Genomic DNA, 9,451 nt, shown 5'->3' with positions numbered 1-9,451 from the left:
ATATGTAAGCTTGATGTTCAAGTTGTTATTGTTGAGGGTCCCAAAGTAGTTTAATAGGGCATCCTCATTAGAGGAGGAGGATATCATCAATATAATGCTTCTAAAAAATTAGTTCTGGCCATTCACGGGCATAAATCATATCCTCCTCCCACCTGGCTATGAATAAATTGCCCAGGCTGGGAGTAAACTTGGCTCCCATCACCACCTCTTTAACCTGTAAATAAGTCTTGTTGAACCAGGAATAGTTTTTATGCATAGCAAAATTTAAAAGTTCTAAAATAAAATTCTTTTGTGGTTGGGGGATATGGTGTGCTTCATTAAGATAAAATTCAATGGCCTGCATCCCATCTTGTGGTCTATGTTGCTGTATAACAAAGCAACATCTGCAGTGACCAGAAAGGTTAGTTGATCTGGATCCCATTGGAGAGTTTTAGTGTTACTCAAAACTTGTTTCGTATCTTTCAAATAAGATGGCGTAGTACAGACAAGGGGTTGTAAAAAGAAATTGATGTACTCCCCTATTTTAGAGCAAATAGGGTTAAATAGGGTTCTTATGGATTTTTGGTAGGCAGTACAAAATCAGGAGTTTGGGTGCTTTAGGGATTAAAAATTATTTTTCTTTTTTGTTAATGTGGTTATCATAGCCCTTGTCAATCATATCTTTCAGCAATTTTTTTCAAACTTAATTAATGGGTCTCTAGGTAAAATTGCGTATGTATCGCTATCATTTAAAATATTTAAAACTTCCGCCATATAATCTGATTTATTAAGAACCACTACTCCTCCTCTGTCTGCTGGCTGAATGGCCAAATTTTTCTTATCTAAAAGGGGTTTAAGACCCGAATCAATATTAGTCTGTTTATGTGGATGTCTTGGTTTGACCGCTTCCATATCTTTTAAAACCATGTCTCTAAAAACATTAATGTAGGATTGGTAATGTGGAGGAGGATTAAAAAGAGAGGCATTTTTCAGATTAGAATAAGTCACACCATTATTAGTGTAACTAGATTGGATAGGATTATTAAGGAAGTGTTTTTCAAAGAAATTTGTCTGACAAACTTATGTATGTCTACATATTGTCAAGGTCCTACCTTTCTTCAGAGCTTGTGCATTTCCATGAGCTGGCATCCATCTTGGTTTTCTGCAAAGCATGGTGGGAACCTTTATGCCTTCAGGCTTCTGCGGCTCCTCCTCAGAAGGGTGTGGTTGAGCACATTTAAACCTGCTGTCTGCAAGTGTGCTCTGCACTTGTGTCCTGTATGTTGCCCTGTTGCAAGCTCTTGTGTTGTTCCCATTGCTCTCCTGGTAACCGACTCGGCTTGGACAAGACTACTCTCTGCGTTAACCCTTTACCTGACCTCCCGTTGCTGAACCCGGCCCGTGACCTGAGTATTCTTTGCCTACCGTCTAGTACTGCCTGCTCCGTTGTTATTGACCCGGCTTGTCTGACTACTCTACTTGTGTTCCCATCTAGCTCCCACCAGCTGTACGCCATTGGCGGCAGTCGTTATCGCAGCTGGGGTCACTCGGGGGCCGCGACCTGGTCTCAGGCTGCGTCAAGTCCATCCCCACCATCAGGGGCCCTGGTGAAGGGTAGCCTGGGGCTTAGACTCCACGCCCTGAGGGACTCTGGTCTGTGGGTAGTGGCTGTCGTCAGTCGCAACGTGACCGCACCATAGGTCTGCCTGCCCATTCCAGCATTCCTGCCCTGACACATATGTCTAGAACTTGTACAGACCCACTTTAGGGGCATACTTAACCATTTGCCGCCCGGCCAATGGCCGTTTGGCAGCTGCAAAAATGCACTAGCTTTCCAGGTGGACGCCATTTGGCGTCCTCCCGCACATGCGCAGTTTTCACGCTTGCAGAGCTGCGCAGCAGCACGATCTGTCACCGGCCGTGTACCTCGGACACGGCCGATGACAGATCTGAGTATCATTCAGGTAAATGCTTGCTTTTAGCAAAGTAATTCTTTGCTATAAGCAAATTGTGTAAAAAAAACAAAAAAAATACTGATCACTTTCCCAAAGTAGTACAATGTTACTATGGTAACATTGTACTACTTTGGTCATAGTAAAATATGAAAAAAAAATCTTAAAAAAAATGTAATAAAAAATTAAAAATAATAAAAAAAAATATATATATTTTTTTTTTCATACTGTCACCAGTCAGTGTCCCTGATCACCGCCATGCCAGTTATATGATGATGCTGTACTGCACTGGTGACATTATGTAAAAAAAATATAGTGAAAATAATTTTTTTAATTTTTTCATTTTCTGAAAAATTATGACAAAAAAAATACAACTTCAAAAAACTTGCCATTCCTCTTATGAAGTACGTTGGACTGTCTACTTTACAAAAAGGGGTCATTTGGGGGATATCTGTACTGTTCTGATATTCTTGGACCTCAAGAAATTACATTAGCTGTCAGTACTTCAGGATTGATCAATTTTCAGATCTATACCATAGTTTGTGAACTCTATAACTTTCCTACAAACTACAAAATACATCCTAATTTGGGTTATTTTCACCAAAGACATGTAGCAGAATACATCTTGGCATAAAATTATGAAGAACAATTATTTATTTGTAAACTTTTATAACAGAAACAAAGAAAAACGTGTTTTTTTTCAACATTTTTGGTCTTTTTTTGTTAATTTAGCAAAATATAAAAATCCCGGCGGTGATTAAATACCACCAAAAGAAAGCTCTAGTTGTGTGAAGAAAATGATAAAAATTTTAGTTTGGGTACAATGTTGTATGACCGCGCAATTGTCATTCAAAGTGTGAGAGCACTGAAACCTGAAAAATGGCCTGGGCAGGAAGGTGTAAAATTGTCCGGTATTGAATTGGTTAAGTCCCTTGTCAAGGACCTTCAATTCTTGTTGGGATAATACCTCACCACTTAAAAATGCCTTTGCCCTCTACATTTTCCTCTTTTTTGTTCCGGTGTACTCTTATTCCTCCTCTACTTCCTCTCTTCTGGTGCTTATTTTTCTGTTTCTGGGTCCTCCCCCCTAAAAAAATGGGGCTGTGGGGTGTAATTTGTTTAATTATTCTGGGTTATGTAATGAGAGTTTTGATTCTTATTCCCTCTAAAATTTGGGTGATAATAAGGTTTGCAGTGTTGTTTGTTAAAACCATGGTTGCGTGGTGTTCCCCAATTGTTTGGGGTGTTGTGTTGAACCTGAGAGAAATGGATTCCCTGTCGATTGGGGGTTCTCCAGTTATTCTGAGGATTATGTCTATGGTATTGTTTCAGGTATTTGTTTTGAGACTTTTTCTGTTCCACTGGATGCCATCTCATATCCCTAGTTCCAATCTCATTGTCCGATAGCCGTTGTAATGGTTCAAACCTATTATTAGTAGGAATGGATGATCTAAAATTCCTAGCGGGTGACCCTTGGTCATAATCATAAGAATTGAAACTTTGATAGTGGATAGGGTGTTGTGCTGTTACTTTTAGTTGTTGAGTGGCACCAAATATATTGGCCAAAAGATTTGTTACATTTTGGTTTCTTCCTGTGGGAGGTTCTGATTTGGGGATTTGCCGCTTAAACTTGCACTTTTCCTGGTAATCCCTACAATCTCTAATATATTTCTTTCTTTTCTTAATTTTCTGTTCTTTCTCAATATCCTCTAGATAGACTTTCAGCTTGTTGGATTCAGTGTTGTAATGTGGGTTCAATTTTTCTCTCACTTTATTAATCTCAATATCTAGATGGATTAATTTCTCCTTTTTTTCTTGAGAAGGTCAAGTCCCATATTGTTGAAAAATTGAAACAATTGGGTTTCACTGTTGATGTACTCTGTTTCAGAAGAGATTTCTCATCTAAGGGATCTAGGTACCATATTTTCTTTTATATATCTCTCTAAAAAGGAGACATCCCATACGGTTCTAATTTCTGCGGAGGTAACATTTTGTAGATGTAAAAATAGCCCTCTAAGTTCATGTCATTAGTTTTAGAAAAGACATCATCAGGGATGATGGACCTCGAAGACCTGATCTCAAAAATATCCATATTAATTAAATTAGATATTAGCAAGTGATAAAGATATTAAGCAGCTCAACTAAAAAAAATGGTATGATAAAACGTGAAGAATAAAAGACTCAGCGAGCACTCAACATAAAATAGCAGCTATGCACCATACAGGAAACCATAAAACCTTCAAAAAGACATAATAAAATATTTGTGCAGCACTAAAATATAAATAGTCCTGATATGTATATAACATTATGTATTTCACTTATACACATTTAAAATATACCCTCATAAAAACTGCCATTTTGACGAAGTGGTGCATCTTACATATAATAGACATTAGATTATTGCAATACCCATGTACAAACTGGCAAGTGTTCATCATATAGACACAAAAATTTCTTCACAAAATGCCCTCACATCAGAAGAACCCAACGCATTTCAGTTTATTCTTTGCAAATCTTCTTCAGGAAAAGGGTATGCCAATAAATATCTTAGATGTGTCACTTCAAAGCTTCAGCAAAAAAAACTAAAATGGATACCATATCCTCGGACCTCTTATTCCCTGGGGTGCCACAGGGATGGTATATTTGCACACAAGGGAACACAGGGATATCCAAGACCATCCAGGAGGCAACCACCCAGAGCAACAACATCAAAAGATTTCAGTGTCCTTGCACCAAATGACAACCCATATGTACGCCTTCGATAGCTGCATGTTTGCAAGTCTGCTCTGCAAGTGTCAGTGAGCCACAGCAGAGAAAAGTCAGGTGTCCTTCGGTGTCAGACAAGTGTGTGGTGGAGTTGGCTACATTCCACCACTGGATGCATGGAACTACAAATCCTTTGGCAAATAAACACTATTATATTTATTTTATCTATGTATTCAGATGTTTGCCTGAAGTTCAACTTTAAGGCTGAATTGCAGCCATTAAGAACCTAACATGTAAATGCAAAGAATAAAAAAGAAAGTCTCCTGTAAATTGATTCCTTTAATTTTCTATTATAGTCCCTTGAGAACAAAGACTGCACTGTATCCCCATTAAAAAGAAAAAACTGGCATACAAAGAAAAAACTGGTCACCTACCCAGGTCTATAACTGGCTTTTTAAACAGTGAACATGGAAGGCGTCACAAAGTAAAAAATAGGACTATCCAGTTCAACTTGCCAGCCTACCCCAGTCTAATAATGGCTATTGTCGGCAAGGAACATGGATAAGTATAACTTATCAAAAGAGGGGGATAAGAAAGCCAGTTCAAACTGCCAGCCAGTTAGCCAACTATCAAAAACCAAATTAACCTGTCTAAGAACATGCGTTTAAAAACAGGGGTTTAGTTAGCACACATTTGCAAATACATACTTAAGCCACAGAGCCACATCACGGCACCCTGAGTATCTGTGGTCCTAGCTCTATAAATCTTGTATCCCCATTACTTTGTTGTGCCAGTGCTGGTGAAGTTTCTGGATCTTTTATTTCTAGACAAATATACCCCCACACAGGGGCTGACTGACAACTCATGGGGCCCCCGGGTAATAGGGGATCATGGGGCCCCTGTGTCCTTGCCCAAACTCAAAAAAGCCTATGAAAAAGGTACCAGGGGCATCTCATGGGGCCCCCTACTGACCCAAGGCCCTCGGGCAGTGCCCGAGTTTCCAAATGGTCAGTCCGCCCCTGCCTCCACATATCCCAGATGTGCGTTCATATTTCCTACAGTAGCCTTTTCATCACAACAGGTCGTCATGATATTATTGATGCCAGAACACAGTTTGGAAATACAGTAGCTGAAATGGCAAGAGCATTTTTAGACTCTCCAAAATCCAACCACTGACAAATATTGCAAGATCCTGATGCAGCTGAAGGGACTGCTGACGTCACTCATGGATTCTAAAGTTCTCAATGTGGCATCTCTTTTATAGATTGAGTAGTGGATCCAGGGAATATCCAATTGCCTCTCTGGGGATTAGGGAGGAGTTTTTTCCCCTGCAAGAGCAAATTGGATCATGCTTTGCTGGGGTTTTTTGCCTTCCTCTGGATCAACTGTGGGTATAGGATTATAACTTTTTTTTTTTAATGGTTGAACTGGATGGACTTTTGTCTTTTTTCAGCCAGACTAACTATGTAACTATGTAGTGCTGCAAAGTGCAAGTAATCTAATTCTCTCTGCATTGACACAAGCCTTAAAGTGTTACTAAACCCACATCAGTAAAATCAGTCTGTATATGCAGTAAAGCATGCTTGTTACACTCACTGTGGAACCTAAGGGGTTTATCCTCTGCATTGTGTAAAAAGGCTGTTCTGTAGTCACATGCACAGTTTGGTGTGTATTGCCAGAGAGGTGTTTTTTTTCTCTTGGGAGAGTGCATGTGATCAGCACAGGGCCAATCAGCACTGTCTAGACCAGGGGTGGGCAAACTTTTTGACTTGAGGGCCGCAATGGGTTCATATATTGGACCCGGGGGCCGGACCAAGAGTAGATTATAGTAATTCATCCCCCATAGTAATTCATCCCCCATAGTAATTAATCCCCCATATAGTAATTCATCCCCCATAGTAATTCATCCCCCATAGTAATTCATCCCCCATAGTAATTAATCCCCCATATAGTAATTCATCCCCCATAGTAATTCATCCCCCATAGTAATTAATCCCCCATATAGTAATTCATCCCCCATAGTAATTCATCCCCCATATAGTAATTCATCCCCCATAGTAATTCATCCCCCATAGTAATTCATCCCCCATATAGTAATTCATCCCCCATAGTAATTCATCCCCCATAGTAATTCATCCCCCATATAGTAATTCATCCCCCATATAGTAATTCATCCCCCATAGTAATTCATCCCCCATAGTAATTCATCCCCCATAGTAATTCATCCCCCATATAGTAATTCATCCCCCATAGTAATTCATCCCCCATAGTAATTCATCCCCCATAATAATTAATCCCCCATATAGTAATTCATCCCCCATAGTAATTCATCCCCCATAGTAATTCATCTCCCATATAGTAATTCATCCCCCCTATATTAATTCATTCCCCATATTAATTCATCCCCCATATTAATTCATCCCTCATATAGTATTTCATCCCCCATAGTACTATTCCCCCCCAAGTAGTAAGCCAAGTCCCCCCTGTGTCAATTTACTTACCTTTGCTCCGCGCGTTCCTCTCGCCGTGTTCCCGCGCCGTTCCGGTCTTCAGGGCGGACTGTGAGAGGAGCCTAGCTCCCCTCACGCTCGTCACGCTGCCCCGCCTACACACATCCTGACAGCCATCCTGACAGTATCACGCTCCGCGGGCCGGATTAAAAGGTCCGCCGGGCCGTAGTTTGCCCATTGCTGGTCTAGACAGAGGGTCAGGACTTTCACATCCTCCTAGAACAGAAAGAAAACTCCTCCTACAAGCTTTAACCAGAGCTCTGCTGAAGTCACAAAACTGCTATAACTGCTGATGAGAAAAGGTATTTAGCAGTTTATATTTACTAAAATAATTGCATTTCCATGTTGCGTGTACTGTGGGAGACCAGATATACTGAATTCAGGGTCCTGCATTTAGTAACACTTTAATGTTGCTTTAAAACAAATTGAGTGAGATTTAAAAATTAACATGTGATAAAATAAAACTATTTGCGGTGTAAATGTTGGCTTTATAAGTAAACAGATTCCATGCTTTATTTTGGTCTTCTGTTTCACTTTACAGCCTCTTATTGTATTTTTCTACATACTACTACTGCTTAAAGCAGAGCTCCACCCAAAAGGGTAAGTTCCGCTTTAGGGACTGGTCCTCCGCTCCCCTTAAGGATTGGCACCTTTGGGGAGCGGGTACCCAAAATTGAAATGTACCTGCTCCCGCTTCCTCTGCGATCGCCTAGGCAATCGGAGGCAGATAAAATATATAGAAAACTTGCGCCAAAGGAATAAATGAAAAATAAATGCTGCTGTTCAGAAATTGCCTAAACATCAAAATATACTCATATAATTGATACAGTGCAAATAATACAAATAATAAAAATGTGAAAAATTATATATTCAAGTCCAACAAAAAAGTCGCAAATTAAAGTCCAATGTCCCAAAAATTTGTGAAAAAAATATTTTATAGAACTGTAACTCAAACTTCATAAGTTGTCCAGCATGCTCACATCTTCTGTGAAAAAAACATTTGATCCACACTCACCAAATACTGTGAATTCCCAAACTAATATAGCTTTAAGAGACAAAAAGACAAGCCTGCAGGTGGGGTGTGGCATCCTCAGAAGTTGTAATACTCCTTAACCACCTCCCTCCCTCCATATAGTCCAATGACGGGCACAAGGTGGTTCTCTCGTTCTGAGAGGACGTCATATGACGTCCTCCCATTCTCACCGCGCATGCGCGGCTCAGGGAGCGCGCAGCGTGGCGATCGGCAGTGTGCTGTGTCCCTTGGACACAGCCGATCATCAATCACGGAAAGAGCTCGGTCATGTGATCACCTGTGTCCAATCACAGCTGATCACATGTAAACACGGAAATGCCGGTTATCGGCATTTCTCTCCTCTCGAGCTGTCACGCTCGGTAATCGGCTTTCCGCGGAGGGGACATGTACACTGATCATCAGGGCACTGATGATCAGTGTGCCCTGATGATCAGTGTAGCCCCAGCAGTGCCACCTGTCAAAGTCCATCAGTGCCAGCTGTCAGTGCCGATCAGTGCCACCTGCCAGTGCCTATCAGTGCCACATGAATGCCACATACCAGTGCACATCAATGCCACATATCAGTGCCCATCTGAGCTGCCTTTCAGTGTCATCCATCAATGCCAATCAGTGCCACCTATCAGTGCTGCCAATCAGTGCCGCCTATCAGTGCCAGTCAGTGCCGCCTAACAGTGCCATATATCAGTGCCATGTATCAATGCTGCCTTTCAGTGCCCATCAGTGATGCCTGTCAATGCCCATCAGTGCCACCTACCAATGCCTCCTCATCAGTGCCCATCAGTGCCACCTATCAGTGTCCATCAGTGCAGCCTATCAGTACCCATCACTGCAACCTCATTAGCGCACATCAGTGAAGGAGAAAAATCACTTATTTACAAAATTTTATAACAAAAACTAAGAAAAAACTTTTTTTTCCAAATTTTCAGTGGTTTTTGGTTTGTTTAAGAAAAAATAAAAAACCCAGAGGTGATTAAATACCACCAAAAGAAAGCTCTATCTGTCACAAAAAAATGATAAAAATTTCATATGGGTACAGTGTTGCATGACTGCGCAATTGTCATTCAAAATGTGACAGTAGGCTAGTGGTTAGGCTTTTTCTCACTGACTCTCATAAGGTTGTTAGACACCAATTTTCATGGAATTTTATGCCTCCTAAATCACAGATGATAATCCATCCTTAACTTCCTCCAAGCTCTCACTCATGGATGAACGGATGGATGGATAGGGGTACTTTGTGACCAGCTTGTAACTCTTAAGCCTTCGCCAATAAA

The sequence above is a fragment of the Staurois parvus genome, unplaced genomic scaffold (genome assembly GCF_062004578.1).
Source record: "Staurois parvus isolate SC_StPar_1 unplaced genomic scaffold, SC_StPar_1.0 ptg000403l, whole genome shotgun sequence".
NCBI lineage: Eukaryota > Metazoa > Chordata > Amphibia > Anura > Ranidae > Staurois > Staurois parvus.
The sequence above is the reverse complement of the archived record's forward strand: the minus strand, read 5'-3'. Positions refer to the sequence as shown.